At 38.8% G+C, this 24597-nt stretch overlaps 1 protein-coding gene across 4 annotated transcripts in view; it reads left to right on the forward strand.

Moving 5' to 3' along the window:
• Positions 1-24597, forward strand: part of CNST (consortin, connexin sorting protein) — a 122574-nt gene that overhangs the window by 2367 nt on the left and 95610 nt on the right. The window contains exon 2 of one of the 4 annotated variants that reach the window (XM_035718504.2): positions 10348-10488. The exons of the other annotated variants lie outside the window; for them this stretch is intronic. The gene's annotated coding sequence lies outside the window, so the exon portion shown is untranslated. The remainder of the gene's footprint in view (positions 1-10347; positions 10489-24597) is intronic. 4 annotated transcript variants of the gene reach the window in all.

Below are 24597 nucleotides of genomic sequence, written 5' to 3' on the forward strand. Positions count from 1 at the left end.
TTTTTTAATGATCTATTTATTTAGGGAGAGAGTGGAATAGAAGCAGACTCCCGATAAGTGAGGAGCCCCGCGTGGGACTACATGCCCACAACCCTGAGATCATGACCTAAGACTAAACCAAAAGTCAGAGCCCAAGTGAATGAACCACCCAGGAGCCCCTCTTGTTTTTTTTTTTTTTTTTAAGATTTTATTTATTTATTCATGAGAGTTGGGGAGGGGGCTGGCAGAGACACCGGCAGAGGAAGAAGCAGGCTCTCCACAAGGAGCCTGATATGGGACGATCCCAGGCCCCAGGATCACACCCTGAGCCAAAGGCAGTTGCTCAATCCCTGAGCCACCCAGGCATCCCTCTTTTGGCTTTTAAATGGAAGTTGTAATTGGAAAATGTCAGGTGATAGCTCTTGTTTGCTGTCAGAACTAAGGCTGTAAGTCTCTAAGCATTGCTATAGGGATGTAGGTCTGTAACAATCCAACTGTAATGCAAACCACATGAGCAACGTAAAGTTTCCTAAATAAAAAGAGAGAAACAACTGAGATTATTTTTAATAATATATTTTATGGAACCGATACAATTTCAGATGTAATCAGTTTGGTAGGTTAATAATGAGATATTTTGCAATCTTTTATACTTAATCTACAAAATCTGGTTTAAGATTTTACTTATTCATTTTGAGAGAGAGCAAGTACCGGAGAGAGGGAGAGGCAGAGGGAGAGGGAGAAGCTCAGTCACAGGACCCTGAGATCATGACCTGAACCAAAGTCAGATGCCCAACCTCCTGAGCCACAAAATCTGGTTTTTATACCTAGAGTACATTTGAATTCAGACCAGCGCATTTCAAGTGCTCAGAAGCTACACATAGCTAGCCAATGGATAGAACCTCAGTGGGCAGCACAGAGCTACTATGGGCTTTTATCATTCATTCATTCATTCATTCATTTATTTATTTATTTATTTATGATAGACACAGAGAGAGAGAGACACACACACACACAGGCAGAGAGATAAGCAGGCTCCATGCCAGGAGCCTGACGCGGGACCCGATCCCGGGACTCCAGGATCATGCCCTGAGCCAAAGACAGGCGCCAAACTGCTGAGCCACCCAGGGATCCCCTACTGTGGGCTTTTAAAGATGTCTTCCGGGGATCCCTGGGTGGCGCAGCGGTTTGGCGCCTGCCTTTGGCCCAGGGTGTGATCCTGGAGACCCGGGATCGAATCCCACGTCAGGCTCCTGGTGCATGGAGCCTGCTTCTCCCTCTGCCTGTGTCTCTGCCTCTCTCTCCCTCTCTCTCTGTATGACTATCATAAATAAATTAAAAAAAAAAAAAAAAAAAAGATGTCTTCCTACCCTGAGAGTCTGGGGTAAACCCAGTGGGATAATTTTAAAAATCCTTTTCCTAAAGTGCTGTGATGTTCAGATTGAGAAGTTTGTGTGACAGGAAGAAAGTTCCAAGAAATCTCTTCCCCTTAATGTTGACTGTATCATACTGAGGAGGATAAACAGGTGCCCAAGTGCATGTTTTGTGAGGGCTGTAAGATAATTAGAATACTCAGTCATTTCCTGGGGTGTCATTGTTACAGTCATTTATATCTGCATGTCAACAATGTCAGTCCTGTGTGAGTCTCTGTCTCCTTTACCTGTCTATATTAAGGAGGGAGAGCTGGAAGACTTACAAGAAGATTGGACTTTACTGTGAACAGGGAGAGTTCCTGCAGTCGTAGACTTATTTTCTGAGTCAGTTTCAGGTATGGCTGTTTCGTACATGTGCTCCTCTGTATTACAGTGTTGTTGGTCGAAGGAAAAAGAAAATCTTTTCAGTAAAATTTAGAAAGAAGGGGTGTATTTTTTGGCTCTAAGATGCTGGGAGTCTGATTACTAGGAAACAACACGTGTCTGGTGCTTTAGGTAAATTTAAAAGGAAACATCAGAGCAGCCCCAGTGGCACGCGGTTTGGCGCCGCCTGCAGCCCGGGGTGTGATCCTGGAGACCCAGTATCGAGTCCCACGTTGGGCTCCCTGCGTGGAGCCTGCTTCTCCCTCTGCCTGTCTCTCTCTCTCCTCTCTGTGTCTCTATGAATAAATAAATAAAATCTTAAAAAAATAAAAATAAAAGAAACATCAGGCTGAAACATCAGGGCAGCCTGGGTGGCTCAGCGGTTTAGTGCTGCCTTCAACCCAAGGCCTGATCCTGGAGTCCCGGGACCGAGTTCCACGTCGGGCTCCCTGCATGGAGCCTGCTTCTCCCTCTGCCTGTGTCTCTGAACCCCTACCCCCACCCGGTGTCTCTCATGAATAAGTAAATAAAATCTTAAAAAAAATAAAAGGAAACATCACACTTTTTAAGATTTATTTATTTATTTATTTATTTATTCATTCATTCATTCATTCATTTGAGAGAAAGTGAGAGAACACGAGCAGAGGGAAAAGCAGGCTCCTCACTCAGCAGGGAACCCAACTCAGGGCTTTGTTCCAGGAGTCTAGGATCAGTGACCAGAGGGAAAGATAGCACTTTTTTTTTTTTTTTAAGATTTTATTTATTTATTCACGAGAGACACAACAGAGAGAGAGAGAGGCACACGGGGAGCCCGATGTGGGACTTGTTCCCAGGACCCCTGAGCCAAAGGCAGACACTCAACTGCTGAGCCACCCAGGAATCCCAAGATAGCACTTTTAATAGAAAACTAACTGACATGCTGTCTAGATATGTTGTTTAAGTTGTGTTTGCAACAGAAGTGGTGACTGCATGGAACCATCTTATTCAGAGCTGTTAAACCTGAAGGATAACTCTGTTGGAAAACAAACCCTGCAGCTAGCTGACCTCAGTGGGATCAATAGGACCCATCATTGTTCCTATCTTGACTTGTATATTCTTTTTTTTTTTTTTTTTTTTTTTCTTTAGAGAGAGCTGGTGCAGGGGCAGGGGCAGAGGGGGAGACAATCTCAAGCAAATGCCGTGGATAGATCTGGGGCTCCATCTCAAGACCTTGAGATCATGACCTGAGCTGAAATCAAGAGTCAGATGCTTTGGGATGCCTGGGTAGCTAAGTGTTTGGGTAGCTGCCATCGGCTCAGGTCATAATCCCAGAATCCAGGATCGAGTCCTCCATCGGGCTTCTGTGAAGAGCGTGCTTCTCCCTCTGCCTATGTCTCTACCTCTCTCTCTTTCTATGTCTCTCATGAATAAATAAATCTTAAAAAATAAAAGTCAGATGGTTAACCGACTGAGCCACCCAGGCACCCCTTGACTTGTATATCCTATTTAAACTACCCTAAATACTGCTTTATCTGCATTGTTTACATCTACATTAAATATTAACATTTAGCATCGAAATTCACTTGAAAGACTAATTAATATTTAATGTAATCTAAGAAAAATGCCCCCTTCCCAACGTTTATGGTTTAAAGAAATCTTAAATTACCTGGTCAGTAAACAAAATCCCTCTGTAAGGTCTAGTCATTATAGATGTAGCTCAGTGTGGGCAGTGTGTGGAGTATTAAAGGATTAGAGACAGAATTGAGGAAGGAGGTAGTGTTTGGATGATGATTGTTTCATGAGACATACGTGCACATTATAGTAGGAGAATACAGTGTTTTCATTTGTATTTAAATCTAGATGACTGCCCATCAACACCATTTTAGTTGAATAAAAGAGAATGTATTTTGTTCCTATAAAGTAGTCTTAGCAATTTTTTTTTTAAATTTTAGGAAGAGTAATTGAGAGTTTGGCAATCTTCAGTTTTTAAAGATGATCTTAATACATTTAAGATTATATTTTTATTGAGAAATTCTACATTCAGTATGTCTGTGTCTCGATACTGTTGCAGAGAGTTCTCTCCAGTAGAGCCTTGAAGATTCACATGAATACAGGCTTTTCTTTATTTAGGAATCATTCCCTTGGGGGAAATTATATTTCCTTTTAACTAGGGAATACTTTTGTTTTTCACTCACTTGAAGTAATTTATTTTTTGAAGTAATTTATTTGTAATATTTTTTGAAGAAATACATCACTAGTCAATAATACCTCAATAAAAGAAAAAGATCTTGTCCAAACAATCTGAAAAAAAAAGTCTCATAAAACTTCTGAATCATGATAGCTTGAGATTTCTCAAATTGTTTAATCACAGTTGTAAGATTCTGGTCTTTACATGTTTGCAGATGGAAACTTTGTAGCATCACACCACTCCTCCCTGCCATCTTGTAGGACTTCCTGTTTTTAATCTCATCAGCCATGTGGAAAGGAAAGATAGTAATGTGTCTGTCAAAATATTGACAAAATTAATTTTTTCTTTTGGCCATAAGAAGAATGCTGAATTGAAGCATTAAGCAACAAATATTGTCACCTTTATTGACATTTGGTCTTTGGACATTTGAAACGACAGTACCTAGGCAATTTTAGGAATTAGTGTTTTTTTGTAATTTCGTATCTGTTAAATTCTCTTATGAGAATACTAGCCTGTTTTTCCTGGAAGACTTCTACCTAACTAAATAAATATGTGAACTTCATGAAAAGATTAAGAATGCTGTTGTTTCTGACTATTTGAGAGCATAACACATTTTTATTTTATGCATGCATTACTTCTCTTGCTATTTTTGTCTTCAGGTATCAAAACAGTACAACTTTTTTTTTTTTACAAGTCTTTAAAAAAAAGTTTTTATTTTTATTTTTTTTTAAGATTTTATTTATTTATTTATTTATTTATTTATTCACGAAAGATACAGAGAGAGAGAGAGAGAGAGAGAGAAAGGCAGACACACAGGCAAAGGGAGAATCAGGCTCCACATAGGGAGCCCGACGTGGGACTCGATCCTGGGATTCCAGGATCATGCCCTGGGCCAAAAGCAGACGCTAAACTGCCGAGCCACCCAGGGATCCCCTAAAAAAAAAAAAAGGTTTTGGATGAAGTGAAAAACATTGCTTAAGATTTTTCAATGAGAACTTATTTTTGTGAAAATGTATTTCCTTTACTGAAACCTAGTGGAGTTATTTCTTCTGTACCTTATGAAGCACCAAAGATTATTTCCTTCAGTTTTTTGTTTTTCCCCTGCTTGTGGAGCATGAAAATGGTTTATTTAATGCAGGTCTTAAAGGGATTCATTCCAAGTAATCATGATTTCCTCCCTGGACTTCAACTCAGATGAAGAGTGGAAGTTCGTGAAAACTGCTGATCAGTAAATCACAAAGTTTGGTTTCCTGGAAAAGGCATTCTACTCATTTGTGACTTCTTAATCCAGATTAAATCACCAACTTTATTTTTTTCTGATACTTTACAAAGTAATCACTTGCTTCCATTTGCTCTAATAGTTAAAAATTTTGTAGTTGTTGTGGAGTTCTTTGCCATCCCAATTAGAATTATACCTACAACATTCGGTAAGCAGTGTAAAGAGCCACAATTAGAGACAAGGTCATGTGACTTCCTTATGTTAATCATATTATACATATTTTGTGGCTGAGGAGAGAAAAAAAGGTTTGTCTTCTTGGTCTTACATCTGAACTCTAGCTTAAAAATTGATCTGCTAGGTCTTCTATCCACCAAAGCTCATATTTTCACTAGCCAGAGAAAGATCTGTTGCACATTCACCTAAAGTAAAATAGCATTTAATTCAGGAGATAGTTTTTAACTGGATCAAATGGCCTCTTGTTTAATTATAATTTTGTGGATTTTGATGCCTACAGGCTTTTTGTCCTTTTTCAGCTACATACCTGGGGAAAACATAGGGCTTCCCTGGTGGGCCCCAACAGGGCTTTGACCTTTGCCTTCCTTGACAGCTTCAAAGAGTATATACCTGTGTGTACAAACAACAACAACAAGCAAAAAGTCGGCTTCAGAACACTTAACTGAGGCTGAGGAAACAGACATTCTAAGAATGTCTGTCTTATAACTAAAGCTTCCATGTACTTATGTAGTCCTTTGTATTTTTTATAGCCTCTGCTGGAAAGTTTCCATTCTGTTGTAGCTTTTCAGAGTATTTGAAAGATATCGGGGATGTCCCAAAGCTTACTCTGCCTTACTTCACCTTTTGGTTTCTTTCTATTCTTCAGTTTTATATGGAAAGTTCAAAAGTCAGAACAGGTCATGGTTTACTATAACCTAGAAGTGGAGGAGGAATACAAACCTTACGCCTTCTTCTTTCCTTCCTTCTCTATTACAAAAGTAATAATGCTCCAAAGTGAAAAAAGGTAGATAAATTTTAACTTGAGGATGAAATGCTCATTCAAAAATTAGTATTTTCTCTATAATTAAAGTTGAACAGAAGCTCTAATTGAGAGTCCAAATCCATTTATCTCTCAGCCTACTTCAAATGTCCAATGGATATGTCCTGAAAAAACTGAGTACAAGTATACTTTGAGTACACAAACATAGGCTGTACTAGAGTGTGTATCTCTTATTGTTTATGTTTCCTCAGGGAATATTTGCCACTGAAATAAAACATCTTTGGGGAAAATCATATTCTACCAACAATCTTCTAAAACACTGTAAGGTATTTCTCTGGGACAATTTTTTTTTTCTATTAGTTTATCCTTTTAGAATTTGTAACCTAAAGCAAACTACCTTGCTCTTGGATTTTTTTCTTTTCTCAAAACACCATCAAAATACTTTCTCTTGGGCAGCCCGGGTGGGCCAGCGGTTTAGCGCCGCCTTCAGCCCAGGGCGTGATCCTGGAGACCCGGGATCGAGTCCCATGTCAGTCTCCCTGCATGGAGCCTGCTTTTCCCCCTGCCTATGTCTCTGCTTCTCTGTCTCTCTCTCTCTGGGTCTCTCATGAATAAATAAATAAAATCTATTAAAAAATACATTCTCTTGAATAACTAAAAGAAAGCATATTCTCTTTTACACCTTTCTCTCTACCTGCCTGTTAACTTTCAGTATGCTATAGCTATAAATCAATATATGTCTATTAGGCCAGACAAAAATCCAGGAGTCTGGAGTTCTTGGTATGCTTGGACTGGGCAGTGGCAGTAGGGTAGCAGCTGCAAGTGACTGACAGCCGGATGGGGTAGGAAGTAAGAACCAGATAATGAGACCTTGGTAGTTGTCTGCTGGGGGTGCTGGGGCTTATGTGAGATGCAGAGATTGTTTTGGTGCCGGTAACAACATGACAGGGGAGATACTGGCTATACTGGTCAGAAGTGAGATGTCACCATAGATCTTTGAGATACGAAGAAATATTCATTCCACAAGTGTATCAGGTCACTGTTTTTATTGTAAAACACAAAGGTACTTGTTTTCAAAAGAGAACTCTGCTTCTGGTATGCAGGATGGATTGAAAGGGCTTTGTGAGACTATGAGAACTTTAATTAAGAGCAAATATATTGGCCTAAACTCATTTTGAAATTTCCTAATAACTTTGGAAATGACAGAATTAATGAGTTTTTATTGTTCAAAAGAAGAATAGAAACTAAGTTACAGAATTCCTGGCTTAGGTTTTGTGATTTAAAAATATCGTTAGAATTGTGTTTGATGTTGTATGGATCATGTACTTCATCCTAGTTGAGTTCATTATTTAATTTTACTGATATTCCATATGAACCTACACATTACAGTGTATATGGGTATGTACACTTTAACAACATTTATACACATTTTGGTGAATAATTTTGAAATATGATGGCTTGTGAATGAATCCAAACCTAGCATCAGGTCCTATCAGTTTAATGGCTAATGTTTGAGCCCATAGGTGATCAGTATTATGCTAAGTACTGTGGGAAATGCAGTAGAATCAGCGTTTTCACCAAAACATTTAATGAAAAAAAAATTAATGAAAAATGCACATCACAAATATATATATACATAATTTTATCTCTTATTGTCATAAAGAGCTTTATGCAGATTTGTTTTAATTTTTTTTAGACAGGAAAAGAAAAATACATGAAAAACAATTGTCAGTATAATTTATAATTAATTCAGTAAATATTGCGTAGAATTTTATTCTTTTAATTTTACTGGAATTTCAAATGCTACCTTTTTGACTTAGAGTTTGGTAAACATACAGGGACAGATTCTGTAACAATTGAGATGAGTTCATTTCTAAGATCTGTGAAGTTCCTCGGTTATGGTGTATACTTTGTGCCCTTAAAAAATGGCTTTTTAGGAACTCCTGTTTCTCTAGGTTATTGACAAAAATATCAGGCAACTCTTTGATGGTTCTAAAATAGAACAAATAAAGTAATAGCTGTCTTCTGAAATGGTGCATAAACACACATCTCAAAAGGAAGACCCACCATGTATTACATGAGATAATGCTTGTCAAAGTGACTACCTTCCATGATGTGTAGCCTACAGAAAGCACTTGAATGGTGTGTTTTGTTTTAAATTTGCTAAACTTTTGTGATAACTTTGTATTTACTTGTATTATTTTCTTTTTAAAGAAGTGAACAAGATTAGTACTTAACAGTAGCATTATTAGTGATTTTTTAAAAATATGTGTTCTTGATTCAACTTTCTTTTTTAAGATTTTATTTACTTATTTTAGAGAGAGTGCACTTGCGCACACAAGAGAGAGCCCAGGCGGAGGGGCAGAGGGAGAGAGAGGTTCTCTAGCAGATTCCCACTGAGCTTGGAGCCCAACATGGGGCTCAATTCCGGGACCCTGAGATCATGACCTGAGCTGAAAAACAAGAGTTGGACACTTAACCGACTGAGCCACCCTCATACCCCAATTCAACTTTTTATAAAGCTTTATTTATTTGAGAGTGAACACATGTGCTTGCAAGCAGGGGGAGGGGCAGAAGGAGAAGGAGAGAATCTCAGGCTGACTCTGTGCTGAGCATGGAGCTCAACAAGGGGCTCAGTCTCACAGTCATGAGATCACGACCTGAGCTGAAACCAAGAGTCAGATGCTTAATTAGCTGAGCCACCCAGGCACCCCATGATTCAACTTAAAAATTTTTTTATTATAAAAATATAATCTTTAAATATACAAAATACAGAAAAGTGCAAAAAAAAAATCACTTTTACTCCCATTGATCATTCCCATTCATCAAGAGAAGGAACTGTTAACATTTTTGTATATTTACTTTCAGTCTCTTTGCAGTATATGTAAACAGAGTTGAGATCCTATTTATGATTTGTTTCAGATTTTACTTTCTGTGATTTTAGTACAGATTCATAATGTACGTATTATGGGCTTTGTAACACTTGAGGTATAAGCTAATTTACTTAGTTGCTCCTCTGTTATTGAAAATTGAGATTGTTTCTAGTTTTTCACTCACTGCCACAGAAACCTGGCGAAGACTCTTGAACCGCCTTACCCTTTAGTTTTCGCATATGTAAGTGGGGGAAATAACACTTCATGGGACTTACAAGGTTAACTTAAGTAATGTGTACAGAATATGCAGAGCAGTTCCTGGAACAAAATAAACCTTTAAAAGAATGCCTCCATGATCATCTTTGTGCATAGAGGATCCCCCCCTTTCTTTTCTTCTTTTTTTGTTGGTATTATTTCTTATCATCGATCTTCAGAAATAAAACTACTAGATCTTAACTGTTTCAATATTCTTTTTTTTTTAATTTTTATTTATTTATGATAGTCACACAGAGAGAGAGAGAGAGAGGCAGAGACACAGGCAGAGGGAGAAGCAGGCTCCATGCACCGGGAGTCCAACGTGGGATTCGATCCCGGGTCTCCAGGATCGCGCCCTGGGCCAAAGGCAGGCACTAAACCGCTGCGCCACCCAGGGATCCCTGTTTCAATATTCTTGCTACATACCATGAAGTTGTTTTCTGATAAGTTGTGCCAATTTACCTGCAAATTGAGCAGCCTGTGTCAATGTGTATTTCACTGAACCTTTACCCATATGATAGCTCTCATTTTTAAAAATCCTTGTTAATTTTAGAGGTAAATAAGTTGCCCATTGTAGTCAGGGAAGAAATTTCGTAGAAGACTAGTAGGGAATAAAGTTAGAGAGATGGGTTGCTGAGGGACTGGTAATAAGGCTTGGGATTTGAGCTGAAATAGGAGCAATAATGAGTTCAGTAGGTCTCCATGGTACTTCTCATGCTTTCCCCATCCAGCCAGACTGTCAGTTTCCTCTCAAAACTCCTGGTCTTTGTACCTGTATTGAAGTGCCTGGCCCATCCCACCTGTCCTTACTGTCCACCTATATAATATATATATTAAAGATTTTATTTATTTATTCATGAGAGACACAGAGAGAGAGAAAGACAGAGACACAGGCAGAGGGAGAAGCAGGCTCCATGCAGGGAGCCCGATGTGGGACTAGATCCCGGGTCTCCAGGATCATGCTCTGGACTGAAGGCAGCACTGAACCACTGAGCTACCGGGGCTGCCCACCACCTATATAATATTTTGATCCATGCTTAATCTCTTCCATATCTTTTCCTGTCCAGGTACCTGCCCAGCTAAAACAGCAGAGCAGAGTGTGTTCTCTGCAGGCAGGCTCACTTGAGGAAGAAAAAAGGTGGCTGAGCCAGCCAAACTTAGTTATTACCAAGTTTACCAAACAGATAAATCAGTCTACCTCCCCAGAGGTGAGTAAAGGAGTATATGAGGAATGGGGAAGATTTCTTTATTAACACAACTCTCAATTTTTATATTAACCCTATCACATTCCTAATGATTTAGAAGAAAACAGAAAAATTAGCATGTGTTCAAGGCTCTTTAATTTTTTTTCTTTTTCTTTTTTAAGATTTTGTTTTTAAGTGATCTCTATACCCAACATATGGCTCAAACTTAAAGCCCAAAGATCAAGAGTTGCACGCTGAGCCAGCCAGGCACTCCTGAAGTGCTTTCTGAGTATAAAAATAATGCAACTTAAAACTCCATGAAAAGACAAATAATCTAATTTAAAAATGGCAAAGTATCTGAATAGACATTTCTCCAAAAATGATATATAGGTGGCCAGTAAACACATGAAAGGAAGCTTATTATCCATCAGAGAAATGGCAAATCAAAACCACAATGAGATATCACTTTGTACCTTGAGATGAAGATACTGGAACCCTTATATGTTGCTGGTGGAAATGGAAAATGGTATGGCAACTGTAAAAAATGTGGTTTCTCAATAACTTAAGCATCACATTGGCATATGACCCAGGAATTCCACTGCTAGATATACTGAAAAGAATTGAAGGCAGTTGTTCAAAAAAAAAAAAAAAAAAGCCTGCATAGGAATGATTTTTTAGGCATTAGTCACAATAGACAAAAAGTAGAAACAACTCAAATGTCCATTAGCTGATGAATGGATAAAATGTAGTATGTTGATACAATGGAATATTTTTGGCAATAAATGAAGTGTTGATAATATGTTACCACATGGATATATCTTGAAAACATTATGCTAAACAAAAGAAGCCAGTCCCAAAAGACCACATATGGTATGATTCCACTTAAATGAAATATTTAGAATAGGGAGAGACAGAAAGTGGCTTCGTGGTTTACTGGTTGCCTGGGGTTGGGGGAGAGGGAGCTGAGAGGATTTAAAGTGACAATTCATAGGTATGTGGGGAGTGATGATGAAATATTCTAAAATCTATTGTGACAGAGTTGCACAACTTTGTGAATATACCAAAAACTGTTGAATTATATGTTATAAATGTGTAAATTGTATGGGATGTGAATTATATCTTAATAAAGCTATGATTTTTTTAAAACTTAATTGGAAAAAAATGCATGTTCATCATAGAAGATGTATAAAATAGAGAAGTGCAAAAATGGAAAATGTTAATTTATTAGAATGTTCATTTTGATAAGCTACAAGAAAATAAAAGCTTATTCAGAGTTATCACAATTGATAATCATATTCAAGTTATGATCAGAAATCTAATTTTTACAGAGCAGCCAGCAAAATGTTAAATTGATGCTATTTTAATTTTATTGGTGTTTTTTGTCTTTACATCTTTGGTATTATAAGTAAAAATAATATGTTGGTGCTTAAGGACTATCACTTTTTTTTTTTTTTTTTTTTTTACTAAAGGCATTCAAGAATGCCATATTTATGAAGTAGTGGCATAAATAGTTACAATTGAAAAAGCCCATGTTTTTATTGCTGAGGAAATTAAGGTTCAGACAGATGTATTGCCTGAGCTTTTCAAAAAAGTTATGAACAGGATTTGGATTATAATGCAGATTTCACTACTTGCAGTCTGGTGTTATTTCTGCTATGCTTTATCACGTCCTTCTTTTCCCTTATTCTCAATAGTTACTACTAATAGCTTGTCTTTTACTGTTGTTTTCTTGTACATGTGCTTTGTCTCCTCAAATAGAATGAACAGTCTTGGACACAGATTACACCGCTTAATTCTTTGATTAAAAAAAAATTCAACCTATTACATTTGTAAATTTAATCGGCTTTATAAAACAACTTGTGAATTAGGCGGCTGGCAAGTAGAAGGGAGCTCCAAAGGGCTACAGACAGGGGGAACATTTTTTAAAAAATATTTTATTTATGTATTAGAGCACAAAGACACATAGCAGGCAGAGCAGCAGGGAGAGGGAGAAGCAGACTCCCTGCTGAGCAGGAATCCCAATGTGGGGCTTGATCCTAGGACCCTGAGATCATGATCTGAGCCAAAGGCAGAGGATCAACTGACTGAGCCACCCAGGCGCCCCAAGAGAAAGGTTTTAAAAAGCAGTACAAGGAAGTCATGAACAGAAAAAAAAAAGATTTCAGTTTGAGATCACCTTTTTGAGGGGGACAGAGGGGTCTTATTAGTGGATCATGCCATCTTCCTTTGTGGATAGATTGCCTTCTTAGCATTGACTGGAAAATTCCTGACTGACCAGTTAAGACTACATTTCTAGGGAAGGTTGGAACTGTAGTTAAGTTAGGTTATTAAGCCCCAGTGTGGCGACCTGACTGAAGTGAAACCATTTTGGGCCTGTGGTTTTCTTAACTCTTTTTTATTCCTGTTCCCCTTCCCCCTTGTACCCCTCCATACACTGCACAGAGCCTGGTGGTATGTACTTCGTTAGACACTCAGTAAACTATGTTCGTAAAAGACATTAAGTTTGCATTTAGGAAGCTGTGAAAATGTGGCCTTCAGAATTTAAACAAGTGCCAGAGTGGAAACATTTGGAAGTCTTGTTCTAACATGGGACAAGTAAAGTAACATTTTTATTTTAAAAGTTGAAAATATTGATTTTGGTTTTTTACCTTTTTAGAAAATATCCTGCCCTCTCTTTTTTGATGGGATATGACCAAGTTACTGCTTTTCCTGAAGGTCACTAAAGTGGACATCTTCCTTTCAGTAAGGAAAAAACACGTACTAAGGAAACATTAAGGTGCAGATGTTTTTGTATTTAAAACATTTTCAAGATTGGTAATTCATATGAAATAAAAGTATAAGCAGCACAAGCAAATCCTGCTCTACTGTTCTTATGACTTTGTTATCTCCTACCGCGTTATTTCCTCCTCTCTTACTTTTACTTCCTTATGCTAATTCACTTTGCAGACCCTCTGACCCTCCTCTGCGTCATTTTTATTTATTTATTATTTAAATTTTTTTTTTTTTAGATTTTATTTATTTATTCATGAGAGACACGGAGAGAGAAAGAGGCAAAGACACCGGCAGAGGGAGAAGCAGGCTCCAGGCAGGGAGCCTGATGTGGGACTCAATCCCGGGTCTCCAGGATCACGCCCTGGGCTGAAGGCAGCGCTAAACCGCTGCGCCACCGGGGCTGCCCTAAATATTTTTTTACTGAAGTTTGATTTGCCATCATACAGTGTGACACCCAGTGCTCATCCTGTCAAGTGCCCTTCTCAGTGCCTGTCACCCAGTCATCACATCCCCCTGCCCACCTCCCCTTCCACTACCTCTTGTTCGTTTCCCAGAGTTAGGAGTCACTCATGTTTTGTCACCCTCTCTAATTTTTCCCACTTATTTTCCTTCCTTTCCCCGATAATCCCTTTTATTATTTCTTATATTCCCTATATGAGTGACCATATAATGATTGTCCTTCTACGATTGACTTACTTCACTCAGTATGATACCCTCCAGGTCCATCCACGTCGAAGCAAATGGTGGGTATTCATCCTTTCTGATGGCTGAGTAATATTCCATTGTGTGTGTGTGTGTGTGTGTGTGTGTGTGTGTGTGTATACACCACATTTTTTTCATCCATTTATCTGTCGATGGACAACATCGAGGCTCCTTCCACAGTTTGGCTATTGTGGACATTGCTGCTATAAACATTGGGTACAGGTGTCCTAACGTTTTACTGCATCTGTACCTTTGGGGTAAATACCCAGTAGTGCAATTGCTGGATCATAGGGAGCTCTATTTTTTTTTTTTTCTTTTTAGATGGGTAGCTCTATTTTTAACTCTTTGAGGAACGTCCACACAGTTTTCCAGAGTGGCCGTACCAGTTCACATTCCCACCAACAGTGCAAGAGGGTTCCCCTTTCTCCACATCCTCTCCAACATTTGCTATTTCCTGTCTTGTTAATTTTCACCGTTCTCACTGGTGTGAGGTGGTATCTCATTGTGGTTTTTGATTTGTATTTCCCTGATGGCAAGTGATGCGGAGCATTTTCTCATGTGTTTTTTGGCCATGTGTATGTCTTAGGTGAAATTTATGTTCATGTCTTTTGTCTATTTCATGATTGGATTGTTTGTTTCTTGTATTTCATGATTGGATTGTTTGTTTCTTGGGTGTTGAGTTTAAGAAGTTCTTATAGATCTTGGATACTAGCCCTTTATCTGATACGTCATTTGCAAATATCTTCTCCCATTCTGTAGGTTGTCTTTTAGTTTTGTTGACTGTTTCTTTTGCTGTGCAGAAGCCTTTTATGTTGATGAAGTCCCAGTAGTTCATTTTTGCTTTTGTTCCCCTTGCCTTCATAGATGTATCTTGCAAGAAGTTGCTGCAGCCGAGTTCAAAAAGATTGTTACCTGTGTTCTTCTCTAGGATTTTGATTGATTCTTGTCTCACATTTAGATCTTTCTTCCATCTGACTTTATCTTTGTGCATAATGTAAGGAAATGGTCTAGTTTCATTCTTCTGCATGTGGCTGTCCAATTTTCCCAGCACCATTTTTTGAAGAGACTATATACTTTTTCCAGTGGATAGTCTTCCCTGCTTTCTCGAATATTAGTCGACCATAGAGTTGAGGGCCCACTTCTGGGTTCTTTTTTCTGTTCCATTGATCTGTGTGTCTGTGTTTGTGCCACTACCACACTGTCTTGATGATCACAGCTTTGTAGTACAACTTGAAATCTGGCATTGTGATGCCCTCAGCTTTGGTTTTCTTTTTCAGTATTCCCCTGGCTATTCAGGGTCTTTTCTGATTCCACACAAATCTTAAGGTTATTTGTTCCAACTCTCTGAAGAAAGTCCCTGGTATTTGGATAGGGATTGCTTTAAACATGTACATTGCCCTGGGTAGCATAGACATTTTCACAATATTAGTTCTTCCAATCCATGAGCGTGGAATATTTTTCCATCTCTTTGTGTCTTCCTCAGTTTCTTTCAGAAGTGTTCTGTAGTTTTTAGGGTATAGATCCTTCACCTCTTTGATGAGGTTTATTCCTAGGTATCTTATGGTTTGGGGTGCAATTGTAAATGGGACTCCTTAATTTCTTTTTCTTCAATCTCATTGTTAGTGTATAGAAATGCCACTGATTTCTGGGCATTGATTTTGTATCCAGACACATTGCCAAATTGCTATATGAATTCTAGCAATCTTGGGGTGGAGTCTTTTGGGCTTTCTATGTACAGTATCATGTCATCTGTGAAGAGGGAGAGTTTGACTTCTTCTTTGGCAATTTGAATGCCTTTTATTTCTTTTAGTTGTCTTATTGCTGAGGCTAGGACTTCTAGTACTATATTGGATAACAGTGGTGAGAGTGGACATCCCTGTCGTATTCCTGATCTTAGGGGAAAGGCTCTCAGTTTTTCCGCATTGAAAATGATATTTGCTGTGGCCTTTTCATAGGTGGCTTTTAAGATACTGAGGAATGTTCCCTCTATCCCTATACTCTGAAGAGTTTTGACCAGAAATGGATGCTGTATTTTGTCAAATGCTTTCTCTGCATCTATTGAGAGGATCGTATGGTTCTTGTTTTTTCTCTTGTTGATGTGATCTATCACATTGTTGATTGTTTTACGAGTGCTGAACCAGCCTTGCATCCTGGGGATAAATCCCACTTGGTGTTGGTGAAAATCTTCTTAATGTACTGTTGTATCCTATTGGCTAGTATCTTGTTGAGAATTTTTGCATCCGTGGTCATCAGGGATACTGGTCTATAATTTTCCTTTTTGGTGGGGGCTTTGTCTGGTTTTAGAATCAAGATGATACTGGCCTCATAAAACAAGTTTGGAAGTATTCTGTCCCTTTCTATCCTTCAGAACAGCTTTAGTAGAATAGGTATTATTTCTTCTTTAAACATTTGATAGAATTCCCCTGGAAAGCCATCTGGCCCTGGACTTTTGTGTCTTGAGTGGTTTTTGATTACTGCTTCAATTTCCTCACTGGTTGTTGGCCTGTTCAGGTTTTCTATTTCTTCCTGTTCCAATTTTGGTAATTTGTGGTTTTCCAGAAATGGATCCACTTCTTCTAGATTGCCTAATTTATTGGCATATAGACCCTTTAAGTACGATATAGTGTCCCTCTTCATCTCTTACTACAGTCTTTGGGATAAACCTTAATTTATCTGATATGAGGATTGCTATCCCAGCTTCTTTTTGAGGATCATTTGAATGGTAAATGGTTCTCCACCCCTTCATTTTCAGGCTGAAGGTGTCCTTGGGTCTAAAATGAGTCTCTTGTAGACAGCGAATAGATGGGTCTTGCTTTCTTATCCAGTCCGACACCCTGCATCTTTTGATGGGATCATTTAGCCCATTCATGTTCAGAGTAATTATCAAAAGATATGAATTTAGTGTCATCGTAATACCTATTCAGTCCTTTTTTTTGTGGATTATTTCTTTGGGCTTCCTCTTTCTTTTACAGGGTCCCCCTTAATATTTCTTGCAGAGCTTGTTTGGTGATCACATATTCTTTCAGTTTTTGTCTATCTTGGAAGGTCTTTATCTCCCCTTTTATTCTGAATGACAGCCTTGCTGGATATTCTTGGCTGCATGGTCTTCTCATTTAGTACCTTGAATATGTTATGCCAGCCCTTTCTGGCCTGCTAGGTCTCTGTAGAGGTCTGCTGTTAATCTGATATTTCTCCCATATAAGTTAAGAATCTCTTGTCTCTTGCTGCTTTAAGGATTTTCTCTTTATCTTTGGAATTTGCAAATTTCATTATTAAATGTCGAGGTGTTGAATAGTTTTTATTGATTTTGGGGGGGGGGGCAGCCTCTCTATCTCTTGGACCCTAATTCCTGCTCCCCTCCCTAAATTAGGGAGGTTCTCAGCTATAATTTGTTCAAATATACTTTCTGGCCCTCTGGCCCTCGGCATTTTCTGGAACCCCAATTATACGTAGATTCTTCCTTCTCAGGCTCTCCTTTATTTCCCTTAGCCTTTCTTCATGGTCTCTTAATTGTTTTTCTCTTTTTTCCTCAGTTTTCTTCCTTACCATCAACTTCTCTTTTATGTTGCTCACTCTTCCACCTCATTAACTCTAGCCATTAGACATCCACTTTGGATTGTGCCTCATTTAATTGATTTTTAATTTCAACCTGATTAGATCTCAATTCTGCAGTAATGAAGTCTCTAGAGTCCTTTATGCTTTTTACCAGAGCCACCAGTAGCTTTTTATTTTTATTTTTTTTTAATTTTTATTTATGATAGTCACAGAGAGAGAGAAAGAGAGGGGCAGAGACACAGGCAGAGGGAGAAGCAGGCTCCATGCACCGGGAGCCCGATGTGGGATTCGATCCCGGGTCTCCAGGATCGCGCCCTGGGCCAAAGGCAGGCGCTAAACCGCTGCGCCACCCAGGGATCCCCACCAGTAGCATTTTAATTGCACTTTTTGATTGCACTGAATTGGCTTTCAGACTTTGAATTGTAATCCATATTCTGTAACTCTGTGGCAGAGAGTACCATTTCTCATCCTTTCTTTTGTGGTGAATTCTTCCTTCTAGTCATTTTGCTCAGTGCAGAGTGGCTTTATGAATGGGCTGAGTCTAAAATATCAACTGCAACCTAAGTAAATTTCACCCTAGATGATTCTGATGAGGTCAAAGACCAGAAAATGAAAACAAAGATCAGAACTGAATAAAACAAGAGGACCACTAACGTGAAAAACAAATTTTAAAACAAGTAGTAAAAAATAAAAGGCCAAAAATCCTAAAGAAGAAGAAAAATAAGAAAAAAGAGGAGAGACAAACAAAAGTAAAGAGAAAAAAAAAAGGGGTGGGGGGGATTGGGAGATGGTGGTGGTGAAGAAGTTGTAGAGGGAGAATGTAGTCTACCTGAGAGGTCCTAGAGGGTGATCCTCTTGGTTCTGAGTGTATTAAGTTCTGTATATTAGAAGATACTCAATCCCAAATTCATATAAATTTGGGATCTTTTAGCAATTCTTGTAGAAAGCCCCAACATTGACCACCAAAACATAACAAGATAAAAGAGGGGGGCAGAATGGGAATGAAGAGAGAATATAATCTCACAGAAGGAACCAGCACAGTATTCCACTTGGTTCTGGGTGCATGCTGGTCATGTTTTAGAAAGTATTAACTTCCACCATTGTAGAACAAAACGAGACAGAGAATAAATAAAAAATACAAAACAAAAACCCATATCTCGTTTATGTCCCAAAATTAAATTGAATATGTTGAAGGGAATCCAGAAGTGAAAAATATATCTAAGACATGTAAGTAGAAATATGAAAGTCAAAAACGAAGAAACTTAAATTTTTAAGAAGAACTTGCTAGAAGTGAAAACTGTTCTCTCTGCAGTGTTCTGGCTGTTCTCTCTTTAAATCTCAGGTCGAATTCATTGGTGTTCAGGGTGTTTTGAAAGTTATCTAGGTAAGTTGGTGAGGATCAGGTGAGTTGAGGACCCCTATTCTTCCGCCATCTTACCCCTCCTCTGGGTAATTTTTTCTTTTTCTCCCCCCCCCCCCCCACCCGCCCACCCACCTGCGGGCAGGAGGCGGGCCCTCTGGGTCATTTTTAAATTGAACTGTGCGATCAGGTTATTCTGAAACTCAAGTCTGGGTGATAGCCTGTATTCCATCCAATATTTTATACCCATTATGCTCAAAACATATCTCCATTCTGACTTGGACCTCTGAGGTTACTCTATTATTTTATAGTCTTTTACCTTTAAAACTTCAAGACAGTCCTATTAACAAAATAATGTCTTAATTTCAATAAGTCCAGTCATGATTCTTCTTGGAACCAGTCTTATTCCATTTGTTTCAAAGATTTTTTTTTCATATTTGCCTTTTAAAAGGGCATGGAATGATCTTTTATGTTTTCTCTTTCATGGAGAAAGCCAGTCAAGAATGTGAGAAGGTGAATCTTTCTAGTAAAATTGTAATTGAAGAAAAAAAATGAACAAGCTAGTTTAAAATAAAGTTGACGTTGGTCTTATTCCATCTGTCTCATTTCTATCTTTGGAAAGAAAACAGTTCTTCTGTATTTTCTTTGAATGTTTAACCTTTCTTTAATTTTCATAGCATGAGCAGCAAGGATTTATAACTACAGACTCAAAACTTTCTAGGTCAGAAAGTACAGTAGGCCCATTTAATTTTGTTGCCTTTTTGTTTTTTACTAATTTATGCCTCTTTTTTGGAATTTGCTGACTTGTTCTTATCATATTTCGTCTTTCAGAGACAAAAATATTCTTTGTTGAGCTTCTCCTCTGTTTCCTACCAGATAATATTTGTGGGGTTTTTGTTGTTAAATAGATTTTAAACATCATCTTAAAGGATGTGGCCATTTTTCCTAAATTTGTTTCCTTAGGTAAGAGGTAGTGAAAGACAGACACTTGTATGTCAGTTCAGTTGAGCAAGTATTTATAAATATCTGTTGTGTGCCTCTGGCACTGTGATGGCACAAGAAGTAACACGTTTTCTTGCTTCAGACACTTGAATGCCGCTTAGGGAATAATCTACATGCATGAAATAATTCGTGGAAAATCGTGAAGCAATAAATAAGCAAGACCATATCAACTAGATACTTTTTAAAAACTATAGTGCTTATTTCATTTTAAAAAATAAGCCTTTAGGGATCCCTGGGTGGCGCAGTGGTTTGGCGCCTGCCTTTGGCCCAGGGCGCGATCCCGGAGACCTGGGATCGAGTCCCACATCGGGCTCCCGGTGCATGGAGCCTGCTTCTCCCTCTGCCTGTGTCTCTGCCTCTCTCTCTCTGACTATCATAAATAAATAAAAAATTAAAAAAAAAAGATTAAGAATGCTTTAAAAAAAATAAGCCTTTGGAAATGTCATGTAGAACTTATATTACCTAGTATCTCACACTGCAACTGGACTTTTTCTAAGGCCAAATAGTAAAGACTCTCACAATTTCCTTTCATCCTTCTCTTAACTTGTCCTAAGGCCTCCTTTTCAGTACCTGCTCCAAATCCACTGTCTGTGTGGCCATCGGAGGCGACGCAGACTATTGAGCCCCAATTCCAACACTATTTGGCCTCTGATGAGTTACATAACCTATCAGTGCCTGGGTTTGCTTCCTAGTAAACTGGAGGTGCTAATAAGGGCTCCTTGACAGAGATGTCATGAGGATATGAGGTCATGTACACATGGCAAGAGTGAGCACAGTGTTTTTATTCTCATAATCTGTGATGATGCTTATTCCTGACAACAAACAAACATTCTATGATATGTATTTGAACCTAAAGATTTTTTGGAATTTTGAATTTTTTTATTCTGCTCTATAACGTCTGTTTTAATAGTGTTACCCCCTCGATTTTTGGAGTGATTTGGTGTTACCAAAAAGGGCACATTTATCATCCTTTGACTTTTCAGATCTTCAATTAGCTTTTCATCTTTCCTCTTTACTTCTTCTATTAAATAAATATTCATTAATCATGCCTTACTGCCTGCCAGGTTCTATATGAGTGCTCTCCACTAGCTTACATGTTCTTCTCAGAGAGGGGTTCTGTCCTGTTGATGATGGTGACAATTGTAACAATTACTGAACACAATGTCATGTGTCTTGCTATCACTAAAAAATTTATTTTCAAAAGCAGTCAACAAGATAGGTATTTTAATATTGCAATTAAAGTATGAAGTGTGATTAAAGTGCCATTCAGCATTATCTCTGCTCTTTGTAATCTGCCAAATACTCGATTATTCTCAGAGTTTCCCAAAACAGACTTGTACACTGTAGGAGAATGTGTTCATTCAGCAGACAATCCTTCACTGATGGTTCTGCATTTAGCACTAGCCTGGGCACTCGTCAGAAGTTCTGGTTTTTAAAAGATTTTATTTATTTATTTATTTATTTATTTATTCATTCATTCATTCATTCATTCATTCACGAAAGACAGAAGCAGAGGAAAAAGCAGGCTCCCTGTGGGGAGTGTGATGTGGAACTCCATCCCAGGACCCTGGGATAACGACTTGAGCCAAAGGCAGATGCTCAACCACCAAGCCATCCAGGTGCCCCCATTGTTGGAAGTTCTAAAAAGTGACAGTGCATGGTACTTAACAGGGCACACTCCACATTCACATAGCTCTGGGTTCAAATCTTAGTTCTGCTACTTACTTTCTATACAAACTAGAGCCAGTTACTTATGTCTCTCTATCCTCATCTATAACATGAGAAAAATAGTAAGGTTTCTATGAGAATGAAATGAAATAAGATGTAAACTGTTAGCACAGTACATTAACTGTTCTGTGAATATGGCATATTATCAAGAGCTCTTTTAGGAGAACAGAGTGGGGGCAGCTATCCGATGAGCTTGAATTTCTTTCCTTTTTTTTTTTTTTTTTTTTTTTTTTTGAGTAGGCTCTACCCCTAGCATGGAGCCCAGTACAGGGCTTGAACTCACAACACTGAGACCAAGGCCTAGCTGAAATGGAGTTTAATGCTTAGCCAACTGAGCCATCCAGGTGCCCCCTCAGTGGGCTTGAATTTTAACTGTCACGTGAGGACAGAAAAGGAGGCTGTCAAGACTGAGCCAAGGAACCCAAATAGGGTATTCGTGCTAGGAGCTCCACATATAGCCAGGACCCTTGATGGATTTGGGGGGGGGGGGGGATGTGGGCGGTAATCCGCCTAATAGAAAAGGGATTTTTTTTTTCTGTTTCTGCCTTGACATTATGTTGAAGAGAGGGGCTTCTCCGAGATGTTGTAACTATAGCTCTATTAACCCCGAGATTTGGGGTTCACATGAATGCTTTCTTCAGCTGAGAATTTTTTTTTCAAGATTTTATTTATTCATGAGAGACAGAGAGAGAGAGAGAGGCAGAGACACAGGCAGAGGGAGAAGCAGGCCCTATGCAGGGAGCCTGACGTGGGACTCGATCCCGAGACCCCAGGATCACGCCCTGGGCCAAAGGCAGGCGCCAAACTGCCTCAGCTGAGAATTAATATAAAAACTGACCTGGTTGCTAACACAACCTGGGATACCTGGCAAAAGCTATCTGGAAGGAGTGATCCTAAATCAGCCTGCACAAAACTCCCACCTGGGAAGCCCCTCACTGCAGAGGCTCAGAATTACAGAATCTCAAAATTACAAGATAATCCACCATGAATAAGAGTCCACAAAAACAACAAAATACATTTAGACTCCCAAGAATTTAAAACAGCATGTTCTGACTTCTAAAATGTGGGATAAAAAAACATGGGAAAAGATCATATAAAAAAATCAAAGGCATCTTAGATGTTACCATATGTGACTTCTAGAACTATAGGATAGTCACAGAAATAAGCTGAATGGACAAATTAAGTAGCAAATTGTACACAGCCAAAGAAAAAAGTACTTAGTTGGATATTGTGAATTTTATTAAAAGATTTATTGAGAGAGCAGGGGAGAGACAGGGGAAGAGGGAGAAGCAGACTCTGCACTGAGCAGGGACCCCAAGTCGGGGCTTGATCCCAGAACCCTGAGATAATGACCTGAGCTGAGATCAAGAATCTGTCAGTCAACTGACTGAGCCACTCAGGCACCCCTGAGTGAGTGGATGTTGTAAATTTTGATTATGAATTCAAGCTCCTGGCTTGGTTACAGTACAAAAATATTAAGAGAAGTTATAAAAGAGAGGTTGAGTGATATAGATGACATAGTAAGGACATCTCATGGACATCTAATGGGAGTTGTAGATGGAGACAGTGATGTCAGTTGGGGAGGGACCATCTTTAAGGATATACTAATGGTTTGCCAACATTGATAAATCAAACACTGAGATTCAGTAATCACAGAGTCCTAAGCAGAGTAAAAGATTGCCACGTAGAATACATGGCAAGAAATAACTCCAGTGGGGCAGTTGGCTTTTTAATTGGAGCTCAGGATTTTATGACTGTCTCGGGGACACCCGGGGACTATTTTCCAGAGCTGTCTTCACTTACCTTTATGGATGACCTTAGAAGGGTCCCGTACGTCACTTCATTTCATTCTGACAACAAAGAAATAAAGGCTCCTAGAGCAGAAGTAATTGGAGTACAGTTACACAGCTAATAAATACAGGAGCCTGTTTTCAAATGGAGGAGGGAAGGACTCCAGAATCAGAACATCACTTCATGCTCTATTCTGCCTCCAGGCTTCACTTCATATCTTGAAGTAGAAATTCTGCCACTTAGGAATGATAAGGAATTATATTCTTGAAAATAAACTACAGTACAATAAATTCAGTACAGTAGTAAACTGTAAATTTTAAAACTAATTTTTTTTGTTAAGATTTAACATTAGCGGTTGCCTGTTTTACTGATGCTTTCCTTGCATTAAAAAAAAATAAGTTTAGGGGCACCTGAGTGGCTTACTCGTTTGACTCAGTTTCAGCTCAGGTCATGTTCCACACTGGGCATGCAGTCTGTTTCTCCTTCTGCCTGTCTCCCCACTCATGCTCTCTTTCTCTCTCAAATAAATAAATAAAATCTTAACAACAACAACAAAAAAAGTCAGCCATCTTCTTTTGAGGCCTAAATGTGTATTTTATTCTTGACATGTAAATAGTAAGGCTTTTGTAGCATTTAAAGTATATTCATTAGAAAAGAAAGGAATGCATAAAAGTGTTGAAATCTGTAGGCACCTGGGTGGCACAGGTAGTTAAGCTTCCAGCTCTTTTTTTTTTTTTTTTAAGATTTTGTTTATTATTTATGAGAGACACACAGAGAGAAAGGCAGAGACACAGGTAGAGGGAGAAGCAGGCTCCATGCAGGGAGCCCGACGTGGGACTCAATCCCGGGTCTCCAGGATCACGCCCTGGGCTGAAGGTGGCACCAAACCACTGAGCTACCTGGGCTGCCCAGCTTCCAGCTCTTGACTTCCACTCTGGTCATGGTCTTGGGGTCGTGGGATGGCCCCCGTGAGGCTCTGGACTCAGAATGAATTTGCTTGGGACTCTTTCTCTTCCCTCTGCCCCTCACTCCATGCCCCGAGGCATGTGGGTGCACGCGCGCTCTCTCTCTTTCTAATAAATATTTTTAAAACATACTGAAATCTGTTTTTGAGTAGACTAAAATTAATCTCTGAACATTTTATCACCATCAGGAGGACAAGACTTTGCCATTTACCAACATTTTTTTTTTTTGCATACCTTAGTCTAAAGGACAGAAAGGTA

The sequence above is a fragment of the Canis lupus genome, chromosome 7 (assembly GCF_003254725.2).
Source record: "Canis lupus dingo isolate Sandy chromosome 7, ASM325472v2, whole genome shotgun sequence".
Taxonomy (NCBI): Eukaryota; Metazoa; Chordata; class Mammalia; order Carnivora; family Canidae; genus Canis; species Canis lupus.